This window comes from Channa argus, unplaced genomic scaffold (genome assembly GCF_033026475.1).
Source record: "Channa argus isolate prfri unplaced genomic scaffold, Channa argus male v1.0 Contig014, whole genome shotgun sequence".
Taxonomy (NCBI): domain Eukaryota; kingdom Metazoa; phylum Chordata; class Actinopteri; order Anabantiformes; family Channidae; genus Channa; species Channa argus.
This window is the reverse complement of record NW_027125233.1, coordinates 136,495-163,946: the sequence shown is the minus strand read 5'-3', so window position 1 is coordinate 163,946 and position 27,452 is coordinate 136,495. Positions and strand designations below refer to the sequence as shown.

The 27,452-nt window shown below is 41.6% G+C and overlaps 29 pseudogenes; all 29 read right to left on the bottom strand.

The window, feature by feature from the left end:
• Positions 1 to 816: 816 nt before the first annotated feature.
• Positions 817 to 935, bottom strand: LOC137112757 (5S ribosomal RNA; annotated as a pseudogene).
• Positions 936 to 1,792: 857 nt separating this feature from the next.
• On the bottom strand, positions 1,793 to 1,911 carry LOC137113045 (5S ribosomal RNA; annotated as a pseudogene).
• An 867-nt stretch (positions 1,912 to 2,778) lies between these two features.
• LOC137112458 (5S ribosomal RNA) lies at positions 2,779 to 2,897 on the bottom strand (annotated as a pseudogene).
• Positions 2,898 to 3,754: 857 nt separating this feature from the next.
• On the bottom strand, positions 3,755 to 3,873 carry LOC137112756 (5S ribosomal RNA; annotated as a pseudogene).
• Positions 3,874 to 4,740: 867 nt separating this feature from the next.
• LOC137112755 (5S ribosomal RNA) lies at positions 4,741 to 4,859 on the bottom strand (annotated as a pseudogene).
• Positions 4,860 to 5,716: 857 nt separating this feature from the next.
• Positions 5,717 to 5,835, bottom strand: LOC137113044 (5S ribosomal RNA; annotated as a pseudogene).
• An 867-nt stretch (positions 5,836 to 6,702) lies between these two features.
• Positions 6,703 to 6,821, bottom strand: LOC137112457 (5S ribosomal RNA; annotated as a pseudogene).
• Positions 6,822 to 7,689: 868 nt separating this feature from the next.
• On the bottom strand, positions 7,690 to 7,808 carry LOC137112753 (5S ribosomal RNA; annotated as a pseudogene).
• An 867-nt stretch (positions 7,809 to 8,675) lies between these two features.
• On the bottom strand, positions 8,676 to 8,794 carry LOC137112637 (5S ribosomal RNA; annotated as a pseudogene).
• Positions 8,795 to 9,653: 859 nt separating this feature from the next.
• Positions 9,654 to 9,772, bottom strand: LOC137112649 (5S ribosomal RNA; annotated as a pseudogene).
• Positions 9,773 to 10,639: 867 nt separating this feature from the next.
• On the bottom strand, positions 10,640 to 10,768 carry LOC137112702 (5S ribosomal RNA; annotated as a pseudogene).
• An 858-nt stretch (positions 10,769 to 11,626) lies between these two features.
• Positions 11,627 to 11,745, bottom strand: LOC137112554 (5S ribosomal RNA; annotated as a pseudogene).
• A 619-nt stretch (positions 11,746 to 12,364) lies between these two features.
• LOC137112536 (5S ribosomal RNA) lies at positions 12,365 to 12,483 on the bottom strand (annotated as a pseudogene).
• Positions 12,484 to 13,350: 867 nt separating this feature from the next.
• On the bottom strand, positions 13,351 to 13,469 carry LOC137112446 (5S ribosomal RNA; annotated as a pseudogene).
• A 619-nt stretch (positions 13,470 to 14,088) lies between these two features.
• Positions 14,089 to 14,207, bottom strand: LOC137112648 (5S ribosomal RNA; annotated as a pseudogene).
• An 867-nt stretch (positions 14,208 to 15,074) lies between these two features.
• On the bottom strand, positions 15,075 to 15,203 carry LOC137112700 (5S ribosomal RNA; annotated as a pseudogene).
• Positions 15,204 to 16,061: 858 nt separating this feature from the next.
• LOC137112552 (5S ribosomal RNA) lies at positions 16,062 to 16,180 on the bottom strand (annotated as a pseudogene).
• A 619-nt stretch (positions 16,181 to 16,799) lies between these two features.
• LOC137112535 (5S ribosomal RNA) lies at positions 16,800 to 16,918 on the bottom strand (annotated as a pseudogene).
• Positions 16,919 to 17,785: 867 nt separating this feature from the next.
• LOC137112699 (5S ribosomal RNA) lies at positions 17,786 to 17,914 on the bottom strand (annotated as a pseudogene).
• An 858-nt stretch (positions 17,915 to 18,772) lies between these two features.
• Positions 18,773 to 18,891, bottom strand: LOC137112625 (5S ribosomal RNA; annotated as a pseudogene).
• Positions 18,892 to 19,142: 251 nt separating this feature from the next.
• On the bottom strand, positions 19,143 to 19,271 carry LOC137112633 (5S ribosomal RNA; annotated as a pseudogene).
• An 867-nt stretch (positions 19,272 to 20,138) lies between these two features.
• LOC137112524 (5S ribosomal RNA) lies at positions 20,139 to 20,257 on the bottom strand (annotated as a pseudogene).
• An 857-nt stretch (positions 20,258 to 21,114) lies between these two features.
• Positions 21,115 to 21,233, bottom strand: LOC137113043 (5S ribosomal RNA; annotated as a pseudogene).
• Positions 21,234 to 22,090: 857 nt separating this feature from the next.
• Positions 22,091 to 22,209, bottom strand: LOC137112752 (5S ribosomal RNA; annotated as a pseudogene).
• Positions 22,210 to 23,076: 867 nt separating this feature from the next.
• LOC137112751 (5S ribosomal RNA) lies at positions 23,077 to 23,195 on the bottom strand (annotated as a pseudogene).
• An 867-nt stretch (positions 23,196 to 24,062) lies between these two features.
• Positions 24,063 to 24,181, bottom strand: LOC137112750 (5S ribosomal RNA; annotated as a pseudogene).
• Positions 24,182 to 25,049: 868 nt separating this feature from the next.
• LOC137112749 (5S ribosomal RNA) lies at positions 25,050 to 25,168 on the bottom strand (annotated as a pseudogene).
• An 857-nt stretch (positions 25,169 to 26,025) lies between these two features.
• On the bottom strand, positions 26,026 to 26,144 carry LOC137112748 (5S ribosomal RNA; annotated as a pseudogene).
• Positions 26,145 to 27,011: 867 nt separating this feature from the next.
• On the bottom strand, positions 27,012 to 27,130 carry LOC137112708 (5S ribosomal RNA; annotated as a pseudogene).
• Between the last annotated feature and the right edge of the window lie 322 nt (positions 27,131 to 27,452).

Sequence of the window (27,452 nt, the reverse complement as noted above, 5' to 3'; positions counted from 1 at the left end):
TGACACTTGCTAAGAAGAAGATAAATGTGGCAAAGTACAAAGTACTATAACTGTACTGGTCTGTTACGCCCCTGTCCAGGGGGTCAGGGTGCAACATACAAAGATAAATTAGCATGTTCCCTCTCCGATCCCCAAACCAAAATCCAGGATCGAGATGTTCCAACAGAATGATATTTATTTTAAACGAAAGAAAGTGTCAAACAAAACATGACACTACAACTCAGGGCGAACCAAGGCCAACATAATAAACAAAATAAGCCATTTCCCACAGAAAGTGCTAGCTAGCCTGATAGAAATAAACAAACCAAAAGACAGTCGCTAACCCTAACTCCCTAATGTGAAAACAAGAGAAAACAATCAAAAGAAAATGGCTGTTCACCCCTACAGATTTAATACGAATTACAAAATATACAATTTATAAACAAAACCACGGCACAAAACCTAACAATTCAAAAATGCTAAATAAGGTTTGGAAACCAAGAACAGCAAACAGGTGTTACTGCCAGAAAGAGCCTCGCTAGCTGTTGGGAACCGTACTTTTAAAACTCCAGGAAGTGTAGGATGGACCAATCAGCTTCCTGTACTGCCCCTCAATCCGGCCAATCAGGCAGGGCACCTATAAGAACGAGAAAATAAAAACAACACATATGGCCAGGACCGTAACATGGTCTATTAGTAATGAAGCACGATGGTTGAAAAACCAATAAAGTAGCAAAACAGCAATGAAAGAACAAAATTTGATGAAAATATAGAACAATTTCTATGAATAAATAGGCAGTAACACCAGCTTGTGCTGCCCGTAAACCCAAGCAAAAAAGCTTACAGCACCTGGTATTCCCAGGCGGTCTTCCTACCAAGTACTAACCAGGCCCGGCTCTATTTGGCTGCCGAGATCGGACGAGATCGGGCGCTTAGAGAGCGGTGTGGCCGTAAGCTGCATTTGACATCATCAACAGCTCTTAAAAACGCTGGAGAAGCAGAATGCATGACACTTGCTAAGAAGAAGATAAATGTGGCAAAGTACAAAGTACTATAACTGTACTGGTCTGTTACGCCCCTGTCCAGGGGGTCAGGGTGCAACATACAAAGATAAATTAGCATGTTCCCTCTCCGATCCCCAAACCAAAATCCAGGATCGAGATGTTCCAACAGAATGATATTTATTTTAAACGAAAGAAAGTGTCAAACAAAACATGACACTACAACTCAGGGCGAACCAAGGCCAACATAATAAACAAAATAAGCCATTTCCCACAGAAAGTGCTAGCTAGCCTGATAGAAATAAACAAACCAAAACACAGTCGCTAACCCTAACTCCCAAATGTGAAAACAATCCAAAGAAAATGGCAGTTCACCCCTACAGATTTAATACTATTTACAAAATATACAATTTATAAACAAAACCACGGCATAAAACCTAACAATTCAAAAATGCTAAATAAAGTTTGGAAACCAAGAACAGCAAACAGGTGCTGCTGCCAGAAAGAGCCTCGCTAGCTGTTGGGAACCGTACTTTTAAAACTCCAGGAAGTGTAGGATGGACCAATCAGCTTCCTGTACTGCCCCCCAATCCGGCCAATCAGGCAGGGCACCTATAAGAACAAGAAAATATAAACAACACATATGGCCAGGACCGTAACATGGTCTACTAGTAATGAAGCACGATGGTTGACAAACCAATAAAGTAGCAAAACAGTAATGAAAGAACAAAATTTGATGAAAATATAGAACAATTTCTATGAATAAATAGGCAGTAACACCAGCTTGTGCTGCCCGTAAACCCAAGCAAAAAAGCTTACAGCACCTGGTATTCCCACGCGGTCTTCCTACCAAGTACTAACCAGGCCCGGCTCTATTTGGCTGCCGAGATCGGACGAGATCGGGCGCTTAGAGAGCGGTGTGGCCGTAAGCTGCATTTGACATCATCAACAGCTCTTAAAAACGTTGGAGAAGCAGAATGCATGAAACTTGCTAAGAAGAAGATAAATGTGGCAAAGTACAAAGTACTATAACTGTACTGGTCTGTTACGCCCCTGTCCAGGGGGTCAGGGTGCAACATACAAAGATAAATTAGCATGTTCCCTCTCCGATCCCCAAACCAAAATCCAGGGTCGAGATGTTCCAACAGAATGATATTTATTTTAAACGAAAGAAAGTGTCAAACAAAACATGACACTACAACTCAGGGCGAACCAAGGCCAACATAATAAACAAAATAAGCCATTTCCCACAGAAAGTGCTAGCTAGCCTGATAGAAATAAACAAACCAAAAGACAGTCGCTAACCCTAACTCCCTAATGTGAAAACAAGAGAAAACAATCAAAAGAAAATGGCTGTTCACCCCTACAGATTTAATACGAATTACAAAATATACAATTTATAAACAAAACCACGGCACAAAACCTAACAATTCAAAAATGCTAAATAAGGTTTGGAAACCAAGAACAGCAAACAGGTGCTGCTGCCAGAAAGAGCCTCGCTAGCTGTTGGGAACCGTACTTTTAAAACTCCAGGAAGTGTAGGATGGACCAATCAGCTTCCTGTACTGCCCCTCAATCCGGCCAATCAGGCAGGGCACCTATAAGAACGAGAAAATAAAAACAACACATATGGCCAGGACCGTAACATGGTCTACTAGTAATGAAGCAAGATGGTTGAAAAACCAATAAAGTAGCAAAACAGCAATGAAAGAACAAAATTTGATGAAAATATAGAACAATTTCTATGAATAAATAGGCAGTAACACCAGCTTGTGCTGCCCGTAAACCCAAGCAAAAAAGCTTACAACACCTGGTATTCCCAGGCGGTCTTCCTACCAAGTACTAACCAGGCCCGGCTCTATTTGGCTGCCGAGATCGGACGAGATCGGGCGCTTAGAGAGCGGTGTGGCCGCAAGCTGCATTTGACATCATCAACAGCTCTTAAAAACGCTGGAGAAGCAGAATGCATGACACTTGCTAAGAAGAAGATAAATGTGGCAAAGTATAAAGTACTATAACTGTACTGGTCTGTTACGCCCCTGTCCAGGGGGTCAGGGTGCAACATACAAAGATAAATTAGCATGTTCCCTCTCCGATCCCCAAACCAAAATCCAGGATCGAGATGTTCCAACAGAATGATATTTATTTTAAACGTAAGAAAGTGTCAAACAAAACATGACACTACAACTCAGGGCGAACCAAGGCCAACATAATAAACAAAATTAGCCATTTCCCACAGAAAGTGCTAGCTAGCCTGATAGAAGTAAACAAACCAAAAGACAGTCGCTAACCCTAACTCCCAAATGTGAAAACAATCCAAAGAAAATGGCAGTTCACCCCTACAGATTTAATACTATTTACAAAATATACAATTTATAAACAAAACCACGGCACAAAACCTAACAATTCAAAAATGCTAAATAAAGTTTGGAAACCAAGACCAGCAAACAGGTGCTGCTGCCAGAAAGAGCCTCGCTAGCTGTTGGGAACCGTACTTTTAAAACTCCAGGAAGTGTAGGATGGACCAATCAGCTTCCTGTACTGCCCCCCAATCCGGCCAATCAGGCAGGGCACCTATAAGAACAACAAAATAAAAACAACACATATGGCCAGGACCGTAACATGGTCTACTAGTAATGAAGCACGATGGTTGACAAACCAATAAAGTAGCAAAACAGCAATGAAAGAACAAAATTTGATGAAAATATAGAACAATTTCTATGAATAAATAGGCAGTAACACCAGCTTGTGCTGCCCGTAAACCCAAGCAAAAAAGCTTACAGCACCTGGTATTCCCAGGCGGTCTTCCTACCAAGTACTAACCAGGCCCGGCTCTATTTGGCTGCCGAGATCGGACGAGATCGGGCGCTTAGAGAGCGGTGTGGCCGTAAGCTGCATTTGACATCATCAACAGCTCTTAAAAACGCTGGAGAAGCAGAATGCATGACACTTGCTAAGAAGAAGATAAATGTGGCAAAGTACAAAGTACTATAACTGTACTGGTCTGTTACGCCCCTGTCCAGGGGGTCAGGGTGCAACATACAAAGATAAATTAGCATGTTCCCTCTCCGATCCCCAAACCAAAATCCAGGATCGAGATGTTCCAACAGAATGATATTTATTTTAAACGAAAGAAAGTGTCAAACAAAACATGACACTACAACTCAGGGCGAACCAAGGCCAACATAATAAACAAAATAAGCCATTTCCCACAGAAAGTGCTAGCTAGCCTGATAGAAATAAACAAACCAAAAGACAGTCGCTAACCCTAACTCCCTAATGTGAAAACAAGAGAAAACAATCAAAAGAAAATGGCTGTTCACCCCTACAGATTTAATACGAATTACAAAATATACAATTTATAAACAAAACCACGGCACAAAACCTAACAATTCAAAAATGCTAAATAAGGTTTGGAAACCAAGAACAGCAAACAGGTGTTACTGCCAGAAAGAGCCTCGCTAGCTGTTGGGAACCGTACTTTTAAAACTCCAGGAAGTGTAGGATGGACCAATCAGCTTCCTGTACTGCCCCTCAATCCGGCCAATCAGGCAGGGCACCTATAAGAACGAGAAAATAAAAACAACACATATGGCCAGGACCGTAACATGGTCTATTAGTAATGAAGCACGATGGTTGAAAAACCAATAAAGTAGCAAAACAGCAATGAAAGAACAAAATTTGATGAAAATATAGAACAATTTCTATGAATAAATAGGCAGTAACACCAGCTTGTGCTGCCCGTAAACCCAAGCAAAAAAGCTTACAGCACCTGGTATTCCCAGGCGGTCTTCCTACCAAGTACTAACCAGGCCCGGCTCTATTTGGCTGCCGAGATCGGACGAGATCGGGCGCTTAGAGAGCGGTGTGGCCGTAAGCTGCATTTGACATCATCAACAGCTCTTAAAAACGCTGGAGAAGCAGAATGCATGACACTTGCTAAGAAGAAGATAAATGTGGCAAAGTACAAAGTACTATAACTGTACTGGTCTGTTACGCCCCTGTCCAGGGGGTCAGGGTGCAACATACAAAGATAAATTAGCATGTTCCCTCTCCGATCCCCAAACCAAAATCCAGGATCGAGATGTTCCAACAGAATGATATTTATTTTAAACGAAAGAAAGTGTCAAACAAAACATGACACTACAACTCAGGGCGAACCAAGGCCAACATAATAAACAAAATAAGCCATTTCCCACAGAAAGTGCTAGCTAGCCTGATAGAAATAAACAAACCAAAACACAGTCGCTAACCCTAACTCCCAAATGTGAAAACAATCCAAAGAAAATGGCAGTTCACCCCTACAGATTTAATACTATTTACAAAATATACAATTTATAAACAAAACCACGGCATAAAACCTAACAATTCAAAAATGCTAAATAAAGTTTGGAAACCAAGAACAGCAAACAGGTGCTGCTGCCAGAAAGAGCCTCGCTAGCTGTTGGGAACCGTACTTTTAAAACTCCAGGAAGTGTAGGATGGACCAATCAGCTTCCTGTACTGCCCCCCAATCCGGCCAATCAGGCAGGGCACCTATAAGAACAAGAAAATATAAACAACACATATGGCCAGGACCGTAACATGGTCTACTAGTAATGAAGCACGATGGTTGACAAACCAATAAAGTAGCAAAACAGTAATGAAAGAACAAAATTTGATGAAAATATAGAACAATTTCTATGAATAAATAGGCAGTAACACCAGCTTGTGCTGCCCGTAAACCCAAGCAAAAAAGCTTACAGCACCTGGTATTCCCACGCGGTCTTCCTACCAAGTACTAACCAGGCCCGGCTCTATTTGGCTGCCGAGATCGGACGAGATCGGGCGCTTAGAGAGCGGTGTGGCCGTAAGCTGCATTTGACATCATCAACAGCTCTTAAAAACGTTGGAGAAGCAGAATGCATGAAACTTGCTAAGAAGAAGATAAATGTGGCAAAGTACAAAGTACTATAACTGTACTGGTCTGTTACGCCCCTGTCCAGGGGGTCAGGGTGCAACATACAAAGATAAATTAGCATGTTCCCTCTCCGATCCCCAAACCAAAATCCAGGGTCGAGATGTTCCAACAGAATGATATTTATTTTAAACGAAAGAAAGTGTCAAACAAAACATGACACTACAACTCAGGGCGAACCAAGGCCAACATAATAAACAAAATAAGCCATTTCCCACAGAAAGTGCTAGCTAGCCTGATAGAAATAAACAAACCAAAAGACAGTCGCTAACCCTAACTCCCTAATGTGAAAACAAGAGAAAACAATCAAAAGAAAATGGCTGTTCACCCCTACAGATTTAATACGAATTACAAAATATACAATTTATAAACAAAACCACGGCACAAAACCTAACAATTCAAAAATGCTAAATAAGGTTTGGAAACCAAGAACAGCAAACAGGTGCTGCTGCCAGAAAGAGCCTCGCTAGCTGTTGGGAACCGTACTTTTAAAACTCCAGGAAGTGTAGGATGGACCAATCAGCTTCCTGTACTGCCCCTCAATCCGGCCAATCAGGCAGGGCACCTATAAGAACGAGAAAATAAAAACAACACATATGGCCAGGACCGTAACATGGTCTACTAGTAATGAAGCAAGATGGTTGAAAAACCAATAAAGTAGCAAAACAGCAATGAAAGAACAAAATTTGATGAAAATATAGAACAATTTCTATGAATAAATAGGCAGTAACACCAGCTTGTGCTGCCCGTAAACCCAAGCAAAAAAGCTTACAACACCTGGTATTCCCAGGCGGTCTTCCTACCAAGTACTAACCAGGCCCGGCTCTATTTGGCTGCCGAGATCGGACGAGATCGGGCGCTTAGAGAGCGGTGTGGCCGCAAGCTGCATTTGACATCATCAACAGCTCTTAAAAACGCTGGAGAAGCAGAATGCATGACACTTGCTAAGAAGAAGATAAATGTGGCAAAGTATAAAGTACTATAACTGTACTGGTCTGTTACGCCCCTGTCCAGGGGGTCAGGGTGCAACATACAAAGATAAATTAGCATGTTCCCTCTCCGATCCCCAAACCAAAATCCAGGATCGAGATGTTCCAACAGAATGATATTTATTTTAAACGTAAGAAAGTGTCAAACAAAACATGACACTACAACTCAGGGCGAACCAAGGCCAACATAATAAACAAAATTAGCCATTTCCCACAGAAAGTGCTAGCTAGCCTGATAGAAATAAACAAACCAAAAGACAGTCGCTAACCCTAACTCCCTAATGTGAAAACAAGAGAAAACAATCAAAAGAAAATGGCTGTTCACCCCTACAGATTTAATACTATTTACAAAATATACAATTTATAAAAAAAAACCACGGCATAAAACCTAACAATTCAAAAATGCTAAATAAAGTTTGGAAACCAAGAACAGCAAACAGGTGCTGCTGCCAGAAAGAGCCACGCTAGCTGTTGGGAACCGTACTTTTAAAACTCCAGGAAGTGTAGGATGGACCAATCAGCTTCCTGTACTGCCCCCCAATCCGGCCAATCAGGCAGGGCACCTATAAGAACAACAAAATAAAAACAACACATATGGCCAGGACCGTAACATGGTCTACTAGTAATGAAGCACGATGGTTGAAAAACCAATAAAGTAGCAAAACAGCAATGAAAGAACAAAATTTGATGAAAATATAGAACAATTTCTATGAATAAATAGGCAGTAACACCAGCTTGTGCTGCCCGTAAACCCAAGCAAAAAAGCTTACAGCACCTGGTATTCCCAGGCGGTCTTCCTACCAAGTACTAACCAGGCCCGGCTCTATTTGGCTGCCGAGATCGGACGAGATCGGGCGCTTAGAGAGCGGTGTGGCCGTAAGCTGCATTTGACATCATCAACAGCTCTTAAAAACGCTGGAGAAGCAGAATGCATGACACTTGCTAAGAAGAAGATAAATGTGGCAAAGTACAAAGTACTATAACTGTACTGGTCTGTTACGCCCCTGTCCAGGGGGTCAGGGTGCAACATACAAAGATAAATTAGCATGTTCCCTCTCCGATCCCCAAACCAAAATCCAGGATCGAGATGTTCCAACAGAATGATATTTATTTTAAACGAAAGAAAGTGTCAAACAAAACATGACACTACAACTCAGGGCGAACCAAGGCCAACATAATAAACAAAATAAGCCATTTCCCACAGAAAGTGCTAGCTAGCCTGATAGAAATAAAAAAACCAAAAGACAGTCGCTAACCCTAACTCCCTAATGTGAAAACAAGAGAAAACAATCAAAAGAAAATGGCTGTTCACCCCTACAGATTTAATACGAATTACAAAATATACAATTTATAAACAAAACCACGGCACAAAACCTAAGAATTCAAAAATGCTAAATAAGGTTTGGAAACCAAGAACAGCAAACAGGTGCTGCTGCCAGAAAGAGCCTCGCTAGCTGTTGGGAACCGTACTTTTAAAACTCCAGGAAGTGTAGGATGGACCAATCAGCTTCCTGTACTGCCCCTCAATCCGGCCAATCAGGCAGGGCACCTATAAGAACGAGAAAATAAAAACAACACATATGGCCAGGACCGTAACATGGTCTACTAGTAATGAAGCACGATGGTTGAAAAACCAATAAAGTAGCAAAACAGCAATGAAAGAACAAAATTTGATGAAAATATAGAACAATTTCTATGAATAAATAGGCAGTAACACCAGCTTGTGCTGCCCGTAAACCCAAGCAAAAAAGCTTACAACACCTGGTATTCCCAGGCAGTCTTCCTACCAAGTACTAACCAGGCCCGGCTCTATTTGGCTGCCGAGATCGGACGAGATTGGGCGCTTAGAGAGCGGTGTGGCCGTAAGCTGCATTTGACATCATCAACAGCTCTTAAAAACACTGGAGAAGCAGAATGCATGACACTTGCTAAGAAGAAGACAAATGTGGCAAAGTACAAAGTACTATAACTGTACTGGTCTGTTACGCCCCTGTCCAGGGGGTCAGGGTGCAACATACAAAGATAAATTAGCATGTTCCCTCTCCGATCCCCAAACCAAAATCCAGGATCGAGATGTTCCAACAGAATGATATTTATTTTAAACGAAAGAAAGTGTCAAACAAAACATGACACTACAACTCAGGGCGAACCAAGGCCAACATAATAAACAAAATAAGCTATTTCCCACAGAAAGTGCTAGCTAGCCTGATAGAAATAAACAAACCAAAAGACAGTCGCTAACCCTTACTCCCTAATGGGAAAACAGTCCAAGAAAATGGCAGTTCACCCCTACAGATTTAATACGAATTACAAAATATACAATTTATAAACAAAACCACGGCACAAAACCTAACAATTCAAAAATGCTAAATAAGGTTTGGAAACCAAGAACAGCAAACAGGTGCTGCTGCCAGAAAGAGCCTCGCTAGCTGTTGGGAACCGTACTTTTAAAACTCCAGGAAGTGTAGGATGGACCAATCAGCTTCCTGTACTGCCCCTCAATCCGGCCAATCAGGCAGGGCACCTATAAGAACGAGAAAAAAAAAACAACACATATGGCCAGGACCGTAACATGGTCTACTAGTAATGAAGCACGATGGTTGAGAAACCAATAAAGTAGCAAAACAACAGCAATGAAAGAACAAAATTTGATGAAAATATAGAACAATTTCTATGAATAAATAGGCAGTAACACCAGCTTGTGCTGCCCGTAAACCCAAGCAAAAAAGCTTAAAGCACCTGGTATTCCCAGGCGGTCTTCCTACCAAGTACTAACCAGGCCCGGCTCTATTTGGCTGCCGAGATCGGACGAGATCCGGCGCTTAGAGAGCGGTGTGGCCGTAAGCTGCATTTGACATCATCAACAGCTCTTAAAAACGCTGGAGAAGCAGAATGCATGACACTTGCTAAGAAGAAGATAAATGTGGCAAAGTACAAAGTAATATAACTGTACTGGTCTGTTACGCCCCTGTCCAGGGGGTCAGGGTGCAACATACAAAGATAAATTAGCATGTTCCCTCTCCGATCCCCAAACCAAACTCCAGTATCGAGATGTTCCAACAGAATGATATTTATTTTAAACGAAAGAAAGTGTCAAACAAAACATGACACTACAACTCAGGGCGAACCAAGGCCAACATAATAAACAAAATAAGCCATTTCCCACAGAAAGTGCTAGCTAGCCTGATAGAAATAAACAAACCAAAAGACACTCGCTAACCCTAACTCCCTAATGTGAAAACAAGAGAAAACAATCAAAAGAAAATGGCTGTTCACCCCTAAAGATTTAATACTATTTACAAAATATACAATTTATAAACAAAACCACGGCACAAAACCTAACAATTCAAAAATGCTAAATAAGGTTTGGAAACCAAGAACAGCAAACAGGTGCTGCTGCCAGAAAGAGCCTCGCTAGCTGTTGGGAACCGTACTTTGAAAACTCCAGGAAGTGTAGGATGGACCAATCAGCTTCCTGTACTGCCCCCCAATCCGGCCAATCAGGCAGGGCACCTATAAGAACAAGAAAATAAAAACAACACATATGGCCAGGACCGTAACATGGTCTACTAGTAATGAAGCACGATGGTTGACAAACCAATAAAGTAGCAAAACAGTAATGAAAGAACAAAATTTGATGAAAATATAGAACAATTTCTATGAATAAATAGGCAGTAACACCAGCTTGTGCTGCCCGTAAACCCAAGCAAAAAAGCTTACAGCACCTGGTATTCCCACGCGGTCTTCCTACCAAGTACTAACCAGGCCCGGCTTTATTTGGCTGCCGAGATCGGACGAGATCAGACGAGATCGGGCGCTTAGAGAGCAGTGTGGCCGTAAGCTGCATTTGACATCATCAAAAGCTCTTAAAAACGCTGGAGAAGCAGAATGCATGACACTTGCTAAGAAGAAGATAAATGTGGCAAAGTACAAAGTACTATAACTGTACTGGTCTGTTACGCCCCTGTCTAGGGGGTCAGGGTGCAACATACAAAGATAAATTAGCATGTTCCCTCTCCGATCCCCAAACCAAAATCCAGGATCGAGATGTTCCAACAGAATGATATTTATTTTAAACGAAAGAAAGTGTCAAACAAAACATGACACTACAACTCAGGGCGAACCAAGGACCAACATAATAAACAAATTAAGCCATTTCCCACAGAAAGTGCTAGCTAGCCTGATAGAAATAAACAAACCAAAAGACAGTCGCTAACCCTAACTCCCAAATGTGAAAACAATCCAAAGAAAATGACAGTTCACCCCTACAGATTTAATACTATTTACAAAATATACAATTTATAGACAAAACCACGGCACAAAACCTAACAATTCAAAAATGCTAAATAAGGTTTGGAAACCAAGAACAGCAAACAGGTGCTGCTGCCAGAAAGAGCCTCGCTAGCTGTTGGGAACCGTACTTTTAAAACTCCAGGAAGTGTAGGATGGACCAATCAGCTTCCTGTACTGCCCCCCAATCCGGCCAATCAGGCAGGGCACCTATAAGAACAACAAAAAAAAAACAACACATATGGCCAGGACCGTAACATGGTCTACTAGTAATGAAGCACGATGGTTGACAAACCAATAAATTATCAAAATAGCAATGAAAGAACAAAATTTGATGAAAATATGGAACAATTTCTATGAATAAATAGGCAGTAACACCAGCTTGTGCTGCCCGTAAACCCAAGCAAAAAAGCTTACAGCACCTGGTATTCCCAGGCGGTCTTCCAACCAAGTACTAACTAGGCCCGGCCTTATTTGGCTGCCGAGATCGGACGAGATCGGGCGCTTAGAGAGCGGTGTGGCCGTAAGCTGCATTTGACATCATCAACAGCTCCTAAAAACGCTGGAGAAGCAGAATGCATGACACTTGCTAAGAAGAAGATAAATGTGGCAAAGTACAAAGTACTATAACTGCACTGGTCTGTTACGCCCCTGTCCAGGGGGTCAGGGTGCAACATACAAAGATAAATTAGCATGTTCCCTCTCCGATCCCCAAACCAAAATCCAGGATCGAGATGTTCCAACAGAATGATATTTATTTTAAACGAAAGAAAGTGTCAAACAAAACATGACACTACAACTAAGGGCGAACCAAGGCCAACATAATAAACAAAATAAGCCATTTCCCATAGAAAGTGCTAGCTAGCCTGATAGAAATAAACAAACCAAAAGACAGTCGCTAACCCTTACTCCCTAATGTGAAAACAGTCCAAGAAAATGGCAGTTCACCCCTACAGATTTAATACTATTTACAAAATATACAATTTATTTAACATGGTCTACTAGTAATGAAGCACGATGGTTGAGAAACCAATAAAGTAGCAAAACAACAGCAATGAAAGAACAAAATTTGATGAAAATATAGAACAATTTCTATGAATAAATAGGCAGTAACACCAGCTTGTGCTGCCCGTAAACCCAAGCAAAAAAGCTTAAAGCACCTGGTATTCCCAGGCGGTCTTCCTACCAAGTACTAACCAGGCCCGGCTCTATTTGGCTGCCGAGATCGGACGAGATCGGGCGCTTAGAGAGCGGTGTGGCCGTAAGCTGCATTTGACATCATCAACAGCTCTTAAAAACGCTGGAGAAGCAGAATGCATGACACTTGCTAAGAAGAAGATAAATGTGGCAAAGTACAAAGTAATATAACTGTACTGGTCTGTTACGCCCCTGTCCAGGGGGTCAGGGTGCAACATACAAAGATAAATTAGCATGTTCCCTCTCCGATCCCCAAACCAAACTCCAGTATCGAGATGTTCCAACAGAATGATATTTATTTTAAACGAAAGAAAGTGTCAAACAAAACATGACACTACAACTCAGGGCGAACCAAGGCCAACATAATAAACAAAATAAGCCATTTCCCACAGAAAGTGCTAGCTAGCCTGATAGAAATAAACAAACCAAAAGACACTCGCTAACCCTAACTCCCTAATGTGAAAACAAGAGAAAACAATCAAAAGAAAATGGCTGTTCACCCCTAAAGATTTAATACTATTTACAAAATATACAATTTATAAACAAAACCACGGCACAAAACCTAAGAATTCAAAAATGCTAAATAAGGTTTGGAAACCAAGAACAGCAAACAGGTGCTGCTGCCAGAAAGAGCCTCGCTAGCTGTTGGGAACCGTACTTTTAAAACTCCAGGAAGTGTAGGATGGACCAATCAGCTTCCTGTACTGCCCCTCAATCCGGCCAATCAGGCAGGGCACCTATAAGAACGAGAAAAAAAAAACAACACATATGGCCAGGACCGTAACATGGTCTACTAGTAATGAAGCACGATGGTTGAAAAAACAATAAAGTAGCAAAACAGCAATGAAAGAACAAAATTTGATGAAAATATAGAACAATTTCTATGAATAAATAGGCAGTAACACCAGCTTGTGCTGCCCGTAAACCCAAGCAAAAAAGCTTACAGCACCTGGTATTCCTGGGCGGTCTTCCTACCAAGTACTAACCAGGCCCGGCTCTATTTGGCTGCCGAGATCGGACGAGATCGGGCGCTTAGAGAGCGGTGTGGCCGTAAGCTGCATTTGACATCATCAACAGCTCTTAAAAACGCTGGAGAAGCAGAATGCATGACACTTGCTAAGAAGAAGATAAATGTGGCAAAGTACAAAGTACTATAACTGTACTGGTCTGTTACGCCCCTGTCCAGGGGGTCAGGGTGCAACATACAAAGATAAATTAGCATGTTCCCTCTCCGATCCCCAAACCAAAATCCAGGATCGAGATGTTCCAACAGAATGATATTTATTTTAAACGAAAGAAAGTGTCAAACAAAACATGACACTACAACTCAGGGCGAACCAAGGCCAACATAATAAACAAAATAAGCCATTTCCCATAGAAAGTGCTAGCTAGCCTGATAGAAATAAACAAACCAAAAGACAGTCGCTAACCCTTACTCCCTAATGTGAAAACAGTCCAAGAAAATGGCAGTTCACCCCTACAGATTTAATACTATTTACAAAATATACAATTTATTTAACATGGTCTACTAGTAATGAAGCACGATGGTTGAGAAACCAATAAAGTAGCAAAACAACAGCAATGAAAGAACAAAATTTGATGAAAATATAGAACAATTTCTATGAATAAATAGGCAGTAACACCAGCTTGTGCTGCCCGTAAACCCAAGCAAAAAAGCTTAAAGCACCTGGTATTCCCAGGCGGTCTTCCTACCAAGTACTAACCAGGCCCGGCTCTATTTGGCTGCCGAGATCGGACGAGATCCGGCGCTTAGAGAGCGGTGTGGCCGTAAGCTGCATTTGACATCATCAACAGCTCTTAAAAACGCTGGAGAAGCAGAATGCATGACACTTGCTAAGAAGAAGATAAATGTGGCAAAGTACAAAGTAATATAACTGTACTGGTCTGTTACGCCCCTGTCCAGGGGGTCAGGGTGCAACATACAAAGATAAATTAGCATGTTCCCTCTCCGATCCCCAAACCAAACTCCAGTATCGAGATGTTCCAACAGAATGATATTTATTTTAAACGAAAGAAAGTGTCAAACAAAACATGACACTACAACTCAGGGCGAACCAAGGCCAACATAATAAACAAAATAAGCCATTTCCCACAGAAAGTGCTAGCTAGCCTGATAGAAATAAACAAACCAAAAGACACTCGCTAACCCTAACTCCCTAATGTGAAAACAAGAGAAAACAATCAAAAGAAAATGGCTGTTCACCCCTAAAGATTTAATACTATTTACAAAATATACAATTTATAAACAAAACCACGGCACAAAACCTAACAATTCAAAAATGCTAAATAAGGTTTGGAAACCAAGAACAGCAAACAGGTGCTGCTGCCAGAAAGAGCCTCGCTAGCTGTTGGGAACCGTACTTTGAAAACTCCAGGAAGTGTAGGATGGACCAATCAGCTTCCTGTACTGCCCCCCAATCCGGCCAATCAGGCAGGGCACCTATAAGAACAAGAAAATAAAAACAACACATATGGCCAGGACCGTAACATGGTCTACTAGTAATGAAGCACGATGGTTGACAAACCAAAAAAATAGCAAAACAGTAATGAAAGAACAAAATTTGATGAAAATATAGAACAATTTCTATGAATAAATAGGCAGTAACACCAGCTTGTGCTGCCCGTAAACCCAAGCAAAAAAGCTTACAGCACCTGGTATTCCCACGCGGTCTTCCTACCAAGTACTAACCAGGCCCGGCTTTATTTGGCTGCCGAGATCGGACGAGATCAGACGAGATCGGGCGCTTAGAGAGCAGTGTGGCCGTAAGCTGCATTTGACATCATCAAAAGCTCTTAAAAACGCTGGAGAAGCAGAATTCATGACACTTGCTAAGAAGAAGATAAATGTGGCAAAGTACAAAGTACTATAACTGTACTGGTCTGTTACGCCCCTGTCTAGGGGGTCAGGGTGCAACATACAAAGATAAATTAGCATGTTCCCTCTCCGATCCCCAAACCAAAATCCAGGATCGAGATGTTCCAACAGAATGATATTTATTTTAAACGAAAGAAAGTGTCAAACAAAACATGACACTACAACTCAGGGCGAACCAAGGACCAACATAATAAACAAATTAAGCCATTTCCCACAGAAAGTGCTAGCTAGCCTGATAGAAATAAACAAACCAAAAGACAGTCGCTAACCCTAACTCCCAAATGTGAAAACAATCCAAAGAAAATGACAGTTCACCCCTACAGATTTAATACTATTTACAAAATATACAATTTATAGACAAAACCACGGCACAAAACCTAACAATTCAAAAATGCTAAATAAGGTTTGGAAACCAAGAACAGCAAACAGGTGCTGCTGCCAGAAAGAGCCTCGCTAGCTGTTGGGAACCGTACTTTTAAAACTCCAGGAAGTGTAGGATGGACCAATCAGCTTCCTGTACTGCCCCCCAATCCGGCCAATCAGGCAGGGCACCTATAAGAACAACAAAAAAAAAACAACACATATGGCCAGGACCGTAACATGGTCTACTAGTAATGAAGCACGATGGTTGACAAACCAATAAATTATCAAAATAGCAATGAAAGAACAAAATTTGATGAAAATATGGAACAATTTCTATGAATAAATAGGCAGTAACACCAGCTTGTGCTGCCCGTAAACCCAAGCAAAAAAGCTTACAGCACCTGGTATTCCCAGGCGGTCTTCCAACCAAGTACTAACTAGGCCCGGCCTTATTTGGCTGCCGAGATCGGACGAGATCGGGCGCTTAGAGAGCGGTGTGGCCGTAAGCTGCATTTGACATCATCAACAGCTCCTAAAAACGCTGGAGAAGCAGAATGCATGACACTTGCTAAGAAGAAGATAAATGTGGCAAAGTACAAAGTACTATAACTGCACTGGTCTGTTACGCCCCTGTCCAGGGGGTCAGGGTGCAACATACAAAGATAAATTAGCATGTTCCCTCTCCGATCCCCAAACCAAAATCCAGGATCGAGATGTTCCAACAGAATGATATTTATTTTAAACGAAAGAAAGTGTCAAACAAAACATGACACTACAACTAAGGGCGAACCAAGGCCAACATAATAAACAAAATAAGCCATTTCCCATAGAAAGTGCTAGCTAGCCTGATAGAAATAAACAAACCAAAAGACAGTCGCTAACCCTTACTCCCTAATGTGAAAACAGTCCAAGAAAATGGCAGTTCACCCCTACAGATTTAATACTATTTACAAAATATACAATTTATTTAACATGGTCTACTAGTAATGAAGCACGATGGTTGAGAAACCAATAAAGTAGCAAAACAACAGCAATGAAAGAACAAAATTTGATGAAAATATAGAACAATTTCTATGAATAAATAGGCAGTAACACCAGCTTGTGCTGCCCGTAAACCCAAGCAAAAAAGCTTAAAGCACCTGGTATTCCCAGGCGGTCTTCCTACCAAGTACTAACCAGGCCCGGCTCTATTTGGCTGCCGAGATCGGACGAGATCGGGCGCTTAGAGAGCGGTGTGGCCGTAAGCTGCATTTGACATCATCAACAGCTCTTAAAAACGCTGGAGAAGCAGAATGCATGACACTTGCTAAGAAGAAGATAAATGTGGCAAAGTACAAAGTAATATAACTGTACTGGTCTGTTACGCCCCTGTCCAGGGGGTCAGGGTGCAACATACAAAGATAAATTAGCATGTTCCCTCTCCGATCCCCAAACCAAACTCCAGTATCGAGATGTTCCAACAGAATGATATTTATTTTAAACGAAAGAAAGTGTCAAACAAAACATGACACTACAACTCAGGGCGAACCAAGGCCAACATAATAAACAAAATAAGCCATTTCCCACAGAAAGTGCTAGCTAGCCTGATAGAAATAAACAAACCAAAAGACACTCGCTAACCCTAACTCCCTAATGTGAAAACAAGAGAAAACAATCAAAAGAAAATGGCTGTTCACCCCTAAAGATTTAATACTATTTACAAAATATACAATTTATAAACAAAACCACGGCACAAAACCTAAGAATTCAAAAATGCTAAATAAGGTTTGGAAACCAAGAACAGCAAACAGGTGCTGCTGCCAGAAAGAGCCTCGCTAGCTGTTGGGAACCGTACTTTTAAAACTCCAGGAAGTGTAGGATGGACCAATCAGCTTCCTGTACTGCCCCTCAATCCGGCCAATCAGGCAGGGCACCTATAAGAACAAGAAAATAAAAACAACACATATGGCCAGGACCGTAACATGGTCTACTAGTAATGAAGCACGATGGTTGACAAACCAATAAAGTAGCAAAACAGTAATGAAAGAACAAAATTTGATGAAAATATAGAACAATTTCTATGAATAAATAGGCAGTAACACCAGCTTGTGCTGCCCGTAAACCCAAGCAAAAAAGCTTACAGCACCTGGTATTCCCACGCGGTCTTCCTACCAAGTACTAACCAGGCCCGGCTTTATTTGGCTGCCGAGATCGGACGAGATCAGACGAGATCGGGCGCTTAGAGAGCAGTGTGGCCGTAAGCTGCATTTGACATCATCAAAAGCTCTTAAAAACGCTGGAGAAGCAGAATGCATGACACTTGCTAAGAAGAAGATAAATGGGGCAAAGTACAAAGTACTATAACTGTACTGGTCTGTTACGCCCCTGTCTAGGGGGTCAGGGTGCAACATACAAAGATAAATTAGCATGTTCCCTCTCCGATCCCCAAACCAAAATCCAGGATCGAGATGTTCCAACAGAATGATATTTATTTTAAACGAAAGAAAGTGTCAAACAAAACATGACACTACAACTCAGGGCGAACCAAGGACCAACATAATAAACAAATTAAGCCATTTCCCACAGAAAGTGCTAGCTAGCCTGATAGAAATAAACAAACCAAAAGACAGTCGCTAACCCTAACTCCCAAATGTGAAAACAATCCAAAGAAAATGACAGTTCACCCCTACAGATTTAATACTATTTACAAAATATACAATTTATAGACAAAACCACGGCACAAAACCTAACAATTCAAAAATGCTAAATAAGGTTTGGAAACCAAGAACAGCAAACAGGTGCTGCTGCCAGAAAGAGCCTCGCTAGCTGTTGGGAACCGTACTTTTAAAACTCCAGGAAGTGTAGGATGGACCAATCAGCTTCCTGTACTGCCCCCCAATCCGGCCAATCAGGCAGGGCACCTATAAGAACAACAAAAAAAAAACAACACATATGGCCAGGACCGTAACATGGTCTACTAGTAATGAAGCACGATGGTTGACAAACCAATAAATTATCAAAATAGCAATGAAAGAACAAAATTTGATGAAAATATGGAACAATTTCTATGAATAAATAGGCAGTAACACAAGCTTGTGCTGCCCGTAAACCCAAGCAAAAAAGCTTACAGCACCTGGTATTCCCAGGCGGTCTTCCAACCAAATACTAACTAGGCCCGGCCTTATTTGGCTGCCGAGATCGGACGAGATCGGGCGCTTAGAGAGCGGTGTGGCCGTAAGCTGCATTTGACATCATCAACAGCTCCTAAAAACGCTGGAGAAGCAGAATGCATGACACTCGCTAAGAAGAAGATAAATGTGGCAAAGTACTAAAACGGTACTGGTCTAGTAGTAAAGAAGCACGATGGTTGACAAACCAATAAAGTAGCAAAACAGCAATGAAAGAACAAAATTTGATGAAAATATAGAACAATTTCTAGGAATAAATAGGCAGTAACACCAGCTTGTGCTGCCCGTAAACCCAAGCAAAAAAGCTTACAGCACCTGGTATTCCCAGGCGGTCTTCCTACCAAGTACTAACCAGGCCCGGCTCTATTTGGCTGCCGAGATCGGACGAGATCGGACGAGATCGGGCGCTTAGAGAGCGGTGTGGCCGTAAGCTGCATTTGATATCATCAACAGCTCCTAAAAACACTGTAGAAGCAGAATGCATAACACTTGCTAAGAAGAAGATAAATGTGGCAAAGTACAAAGTACTATAACTGTACTGGTCTGTTACGCCCCTGTCTAGGGGGTCAGGGTGCAACATACAAAGATAAATTAGGATGTTCCCTCTCCGGTCTCCAAACCATAATCCAGGATCGAGATGTTCCAACAGAATTATATTTATTTTAAACAACATAAAGTGTCAAACAAAACATGACACTACAACTCAGGGCGAACCAAGGCCAACATAATAAACAAAATAAGCCATTTCCCACAGAAAGTGCTAGCTAGCCTGATAGAAATAAACAAACCAAAAGACAGTCGCTAACCCTAACTCCCTAATGTGAAAACAAGAGAAAACAATCAAAAGAAAATGGCTGTTCACCACTACAGATTTAATACTATTTACAAAATATACAATTTATAAACAAAACCACGGCACAAAACCTAACAATTCAAAAATGCTAAATAAGGTTTGGAAACCAAGAACAGCAAACAGGTGCTGATGCCAGAAAGAGCCTCGCTAGCTGTTGGGAACCGTACTTTTAAAACTCCAGGAAGTGTAGGATGGACCAATCAGCTTCCTGTACTGCCCCCCAATCCGGCCAATCAGGCAGGGCACCTATAAGAACAAGAAAATAAAAACAACACATATGGCCAGGACCGTAACATGGTCTACTAGTAATGAAGCACGATGGTTGACAAACCAATAAAGTAGCAAAATAGCAATGAAAGAACAAAATTTGATGAAAATATAGAACAATTTCTATGAATAAATAGGCAGTAACACCAGCTTGTGCTGCCCGTAAACCCAAGCAAAAAAGCTTACAGCACCTGGTATTCCCAGGCGGTCTTCCTACCAAGTACTAACCAGGCCCGGCTCTATTTGGCTGCCGAGATCGGACGAGATTGGGCGCTTAGAGAGCGGTGTGGCCGTAAGCTGCATTTGACATCATCAACAGCTCTTAAAAACACTGGAGAAGCAGAATGCATGACACTTGCTAAGAAGAAGACAAATGTGGCAAAGTACAAAGTACTATAACTGTAATGGTCTGTTACGCCCCTGTCCAGGGGGTCAGGGTGCAACATACAAAGATAAATTAGCATGTTCCCTCTCCGATCCCCAAACCAAAATCCAGGATCGAGATGTTCCAACAGAATGATATTTATTTTAAACGAAAGAAAGTGTCAAACAAAACATGACACTACAACTCAGGGCGAACCAAGGCCAACATAATAAACAAAATAAGCCATTTCCCACAGAAAGTGCTAGCTAGCCTGATAGAAATAAACAAACCAAAAGACAGTCGCTAACCCTAACTCCCTAATGTGAAAACAGTCCAAAGAAAATGGCTGTTCACCCCTACAGATTTAATACTATTTACAAAATATACAATTTATAAACAAAACCACGGCACAAAACCTAACAATTCAAAAATGCTAAATAAGGTTTGGAAACCAAGAACAGCAAACAGGTGCTGCTGCCAGAAAGAGCCTCGCTAGCTGTTGGGAACCGTACTTTTAAAACTCCAGGAAGTGTAGGATGGACCAATCAGCTTCCTGTACTGCCCCTCAATCCGGCCAATCAGGCAGGGCACCTATAAGAACAACATATCAAAAACAACACATATGGCCAGGACCGTAACATGGTCTACTAGTAATGAAGCACGATGGTTGACAAACCAATAAAGTAGCAAAACAGTAATGAAAGAACAAAATTTGATGAAAATATAGAACAATTTCTATGAATAAATAGGCAGTAACACCAGCTTGTGCTGCCCGTAAACCCAAGCAAAAAAGCTTACAGCACCTGGTATTCCCACGCGGTCTTCCTACCAAGTACTAACCAGGCCCGGCTCTATTTGGCTGCCGAGATCGGACGAGATCGGGCGCTTAGAGAGCGGTGTGGCCGTAAGCTGCATTTGACATCATCAACAGCTCTTAAAAACATTGGAGAAGCAGAATGCATGAAACTTGCTAAGACGAAGATAAATGTGGCAAAGTACAAAGTACTATAACTGTACTGGTCTGTTACGCCCCTGTCCAGGGGGTCAGGGTGCAACATACAAAGATAAATTAGCATGTTCCCTCTCCGATCCCCAAACCAAAATCCAGGATCGAGATGTTCCAACAGAATGATATTTATTTTAAACGAAAGAAAGTGTCAAACAAAACATGACACTACAACTCAGGGCGAACCAAGGCCAACATAATAAACAAAATAAGCCATTTCCCACAGAAAGTGCTAGCTAGCCTGATAGAAATAAACAAACCAAAACACAGTCGCTAACCCTAACTCCCTAATGTGAAAACAGTCCAAAGAAAATGGCTGTTCACCCCTACAGATTTAATACTATTTACAAAATATACAATTTATAAACAAAACCACGGCATAAAACCTAACAATTCAAAAATGCTAAATAAAGTTTGGAAACCAAGAACAGCAAACAGGTGCTGCTGCCAGAAAGAGCCTCGCTAGCTGTTGGGAACCGTACTTTTAAAACTCCAGGAAGTGTAGGATGGACCAATCAGCTTCCTGTACTGCCCCCCAATCCGGCCAATCAGGCAGGGCACCTATAAGAACAACAAAATAAAAACAACACATATGGCCAGGACCGTAACATGGTCTACTAGTAATGAAGCACGATGGTTGAAAAACCAATAAAGTAGCAAAACAGCAATGAAAGAACAAAATTTGATGAAAATAAAGAACAATTTCTATGAATAAATAGGCAGTAACACCAGCTTGTGCTGCCCGTAAACCCAAGCAAAAAAGCTTACAGCACCTGGTATTCCCAGGCGGTCTTCCTACCAAGTACTAACCAGGCCCGGCTCTATTTGGCTGCCGAGATCGGACGAGATCGGGCGCTTAGAGAGCGGTGTGGCCGTAAGCTGCATTTGACATCATCAACAGCTCTTAAAAACGCTGGAGAAGCAGAATGCATGACACTTGCTAAGAAGAAGATAAATGTGGCAAAGTACAAAGTACTATAACTGTACTGGTCTGTTACGCCCCTGTCCAGGGGGTCAGGGTGCAACATACAAAGATAAATTAGCATGTTCCCTCTCCGATCCCCAAACCAAAATCCAGGATCGAGATGTTCCAACAGAATGATATTTATTTTAAACGAAAGAAAGTGTCAAACAAAACATGACACTACAACTCAGGGCGAACCAAGGCCAACATAATAAACAAAATAAGCCATTTCCCACAGAAAGTGCTAGCTAGCCTGATAGAAATAAACAAACCAAAAGACAGTCGCTAACCCTAACTCCCTAATGTGAAAACAAGAGAAAACAATCAAAAGAAAATGGCTGATCACCCCTACAGATTTAATACGAATTACAAAATATACAATTTATAAACAAAACCACGGCACAAAACCTAACAATTCAAAAATGCTAAATAAGGTTTGGAAACCAAGAACAGCAAACAGGTGCTGCTGCCAGAAAGAGCCTCGCTAGCTGTTGGGAACCGTACTTTTAAAACTCCAGGAAGTGTAGGATGGACCAATCAGCTTCCTGTACTGCCCCTCAATCCGGCCAATCAGGCAGGGCACCTATAAGAACGAGAAAATAAAAACAACACATATGGCCAGGACCGTAACATGGTCTACTAGTAATGAAGCACGATGGTTGAAAAACCAATAAAGTAGCAAAACAGCAATGAAAGAACAAAATTTGATGAAAATATAGAACAATTTCTATGAATAAATAGGCAGTAACACCAGCTTGTGCTGCCCGTAAACCCAAGCAAAAAAGCTTACAGCACCTGGTATTCCCAGGCGGTCTTCCTACCAAGTACTAACCAGGCCCGGCTCTATTTGGCTGCCGAGATCGGACGAGATCGGGCGCTTAGAGAGCGGTGTGGCCGTAAGCTGCATTTGACATCATCAACAGCTCTTAAAAACGCTGGAGAAGCAGAATGCATGACACTTGCTAAGAAGAAGATAAATGTGGCAAAGTACAAAGTACTATAACTGTACTGGTCTGTTACGCCCCTGTCCAGGGGGTCAGGGTGCAACATACAAAGATAAATTAGCATGTTCCCTCTCCGATCCCCAAACCAAACTCCAGTATCGAGATGTTCCAACAGAATAATATTTATTTTAAACGAAAGAAAGTGTCAAACAAAACATGACACTACAACTCAGGGCAAACCAAGGCCAACATAATAAACAAAATAAGCCATTTCCCACAGAAAGTGCTAGCTAGCCTGATAGAAATAAACAATCCAAAAGACAGTCGCTAACCCTAACTCCCTAATGTGAAAACAAGAGAAAACAATCAAAAGAAAATGGCTGTTCACCCCTACAGATTTAATACGAATTACAAAATATACAATTTATAAACAAAACCACGGCACAAAACCTAACAATTCAAAAATGCTAAATAAGGTTTGGAAACCAAGAACAGCAAACAGGTGCTGCTGCCAGAAAGAGCCTCGCTAGCTGTTGGGAACCGTACTTTTAAAACTCCAGGAAGTGTAGGATGGACCAATCAGCTTCCTGTACTGCCCCCCAATCCGGCCAATCAGGCAGGGCACCTATAAGAACAACAAATCAAAAACAACACATATGGCCAGGACCGTAACATGGTCTACTAGTAATGAAGCACAATGGTTGAAAAACCAATAAAGTAGCAAAACAGCAATGAAAGAACAAAATTTGATGAAAATATAGAACAATTTCTATGAATAAATAGGCAGTAACACCAGCTTGTGCTGCCCGTAAACCCAAGCAAAAAAGCTTACAGCACCTGGTATTCCCAGGCGGTCTTCCTACCAAGTACTAACCAGGCCCGGCTCTATTTGGCTGCCGAGATCGGACGAGATCGGGCGCTTAGAGAGCGGTGTGGCCGTAAGCTGCATTTGACATCATCAACAGCTCTTAAAAACGCTGGAGAAGCAGAATGCATGACACTTGCTAAGAAGAAGATAAATGTGGCAAAGTACAGAGTACTATAACTGTACTGGTCTGTTACGCCCCTGTCCAGGGGGTCAGGGTGCAACATACAAAGATAAATTAGCATGTTCCCTCTCCGATCCCCAAACCAAAATCCAGGATCGAGATGTTCCAACAGAATGATATTTATTTTAAACGAAAGAAAGTGTCAAACAAAACATGACACTACAACTCAGGGCGAACCAAGGCCAACATAATAAACAAAATAAGCCATTTCCCACAGAAAGTGCTAGCTAGCCTGATAGAAATAAACAAACCAAAAGACAGTCGCTAACCCTAACTCCCTAATGTGAAAACAAGAGAAAACAATCAAAAGAAAATGGCTGTTCCCCCCTACAGATTTAATACGAATTACAAAATATACAATTTATAAACAAAACCACGGCACAAAACCTAAGAATTCAAAAATGCTAAATAAGGTTTGGAAACCAAGAACAGCAAACAGGTGCTGCTGCCAGAAAGAGCCTCGCTAGCTGTTGGGAACCGTACTTTTAAAACTCCAGGAAGTGTAGGATGGACCAATCAGCTTCCTGTACTGCCCCTCAATCCGGCCAATCAGGCAGGGCACCTATAAGAACGAGAAAATAAAAACAACACATATGGCCAGGACCGTAACATGGTCTACTAGTAATGAAGCACGATGGTTTTAAAAACCAATAAAGTAGCAAAACAGCAATGAAAGAACAAAATTTGATGAAAATATAGAACAATTTCTATGAATAAATTGGCAGTAACACCAGCTTGTGCTGCCCGTAAACCCAAGCAAAAAAGCTTACAGCACCTGGTATTCCCAGGCGGTCTTCCTACCAAGTACTAACCAGGCCCGGCTCTATTTGGCTGCCGAGATCGGACGAGATCGGGCGCTTAGAGAGCGGTGTGGCCGTAAGCTGCATTTGACATCATCAACAGCTCTTAAAAACGCTGGAGAAGCAGAATGCATGACACTTGCTAAGAAGAAGATAAATGTGGCAAAGTACAAAGTACTATAACTGTACTGGTCTGTTACGCCCCTGTCCAGGGGGTCAGGGTGCAACATACAAAGATAAATTAGCATGTTCCCTCTCCGATCCCCAAACCAAAATCCAGGATCGAGATGTTCCAACAGAATGATATTTATTTTAAACGAAAGAAAGTGTCAAACAAAACATGACACTACAACTCAGGGCGAACCAAGGCCAACATAATAAACAAAATAAGCCATTTCCCACAGAAAGTGCTAGCTAGCCTGATAGAAATAAACAAACCAAAAGACAGTCGCTAACCCTAACTCCCAAATGTGAAAACAATCCAAAGAAAATGGCAGTTCACCCCTACAGATTTAATACTATTTACAAAATATACAATTTATAAACAAAACCACGGCATAAAACCTAACAATTCAAAAATGCTAAATAAAGTTTGGAAACCAAGAACAGCAAACAGGTGCTGCTGCCAGAAAGAGCCTCGCTAGCTGTTGGGAACCGTACTTTTAAAACTCCAGGAAGTGTAGGATGGACCAATCAGCTTCCTGTACTGCCCCCCAATCCGGCCAATCAGGCAGGGCACCTATAAGAACAACAAAATAAAAACAACACATATGGCCAGGACCGTAACATGGTCTACTAGTAATGAAGCACGATGGTTGACAAACCAATAAAGTAGCAAAACAGCAATGAAAGAACAAAATTTGATGAAAATATAGAACAATTTCTATGAATAAATAGGCAGTAACACCAGCTTGTGCTGCCCGTAAACCCAAGCAAAAAAGCTTACAGCACCTGGTATTCCCAGGCGGTCTTCCTACCAAGTACTAACCAGGCCCGGCTCTATTTGGCTGCCGAGATCGGACGAGATCGGGCGCTTAGAGAGCGGTGTGGCCGTAAGCTGCATTTGACATCATCAACAGCTCTTAAAAACGCTGGAGAAGCAGAATGCATGACACTTGCTAAGAAGAAGATAAATGTGGCAAAGTACAAAGTACTATAACTGTACTGGTCTGTTACGCCCCTGTCCAGGGGGTCAGGGTGCAACATACAAAGATAAATTAGCATGTTCCCTCTCCGATCCCCAAACCAAAATCCAGGACCGAGATGTTCCAACAGAATGATATTTATTTTAAACGAAAGAAAGTGTCAAACAAAACATGACACTACAACTCAGGGCGAACCAAGGCCAACATAATAAACAAAATAAGCCATTTCCCACAGAAAGTGCTAGCTAGCCTGATAGAAATAAACAAACCAAAAGACAGTCGCTAACCCTAACTCCCTAATGTGAAAACAAGAGAAAACAATCAAAAGAAAATGGCTGTTCACCCCTACAGATTTAATACGAATTACAAAATATACAATTTATAAACAAAACCACGGCACAAAACCTAACAATTCAAAAATGCTAAATAAGGTTTGGAAACCAAGAACAGCAAACAGGTGTTACTGCCAGAAAGAGCCTCGCTAGCTGTTGGGAACCGTACTTTTAAAACTCCAGGAAGTGTAGGATGGACCAATCAGCTTCCTGTACTGCCCCTCAATCCGGCCAATCAGGCAGGGCACCTATAAGAACGAGAAAATAAAAACAACACATATGGCCAGGACCGTAACATGGTCTACTAGTAATGTAGCACGATGGTTGAAAAACCAATAAAGTAGCAAAACAGCAATGAAAGAACAAAATTTGATGAAAATATAGAACAATTTCTATGAATAAATAGGCAGTAACACCAGCTTGTGCTGCCCGTAAACCCAAGCAAAAAAGCTTACAGCACCTGGTATTCCCAGGTGGTCTTCCTACCAAGTACTAACCAGGCCCGGCTCTATTTGGCTGCCGAGATCGGACGAGATCGGGCGCTTAGAGAGCGGTGTGGCCGTAAGCTGCATTTGACATCATCAACAGCTCTTAAAAACACTGGAGAAGCAGAATGCATGACACTTGCTAAGAAGAAGACAAATGTGGCAAAGTACAAAGTACTATAACTGTACTGGTCTGTTACGCCCCTGTCCAGGGGGTCAGGGTGCAACATACAAAGATAAATTAGCATGTTCCCTCTCCGATCCCCAAACCAAAATCCAGGATCGAGATGTTCCAACAGAATGATATTTATTTTAAACGAAAGAAAGTGTCAAACAAAACATGACACTACAACTCAGGGCGAACCAAGGCCAACATAATAAACAAAATAAGCCATTTCCCACAG